Source organism: Fukomys damarensis, unplaced genomic scaffold (genome assembly GCF_012274545.1).
Source record: "Fukomys damarensis isolate Sample0158 unplaced genomic scaffold, DMR_v1.0_HiC HiC_scaffold_32, whole genome shotgun sequence".
Taxonomy (NCBI): domain Eukaryota; kingdom Metazoa; phylum Chordata; class Mammalia; order Rodentia; family Bathyergidae; genus Fukomys; species Fukomys damarensis.
The window spans coordinates 47,278,263-47,278,731 of NW_022900944.1; positions in this window are offsets into that span (position 1 = coordinate 47,278,263).

Sequence of the window (469 nt, forward strand, 5' to 3'; positions counted from 1 at the left end):
CCTGAGTGCTGGGATTATAGCTGTGTGCACCACACCCAGGATAGCAGTCCTCACTAAATAAACAACACTTCGGCCGCACCTGGAGGTGGCAGGCTGGGCCTGGGCCCCACATGGAGCATTGGCTGCTGCAGACACCTGCTGGTGACACTCAGGAAGGACGAGCCAGTAGGCCAGAGGCTGGCATCGCTCCTCCAGCAGCCCAGCCACGACCATTCCCACTTTGGGCACGGCTGCTTCGCACCGCCCTCTGCCTGGCTGTGCTGCCCCGATGCAGAGGGAGACAGCAGGCCATTCAGGTCCAGCTGCATGCACGTGGCCGAGCCCCCTCACCTCAGCACCAGTCACCTTCCAGTGAATGGGTGTGGGCATCTGTGCCAGCCACGGACAGGGGCACCGCCTGCTGCTCCCGCCACTGACGCCAATCTGTCCCCAGGCAGCTGGGCCTCGGCATCTCGTGGCCCCTTGTGCA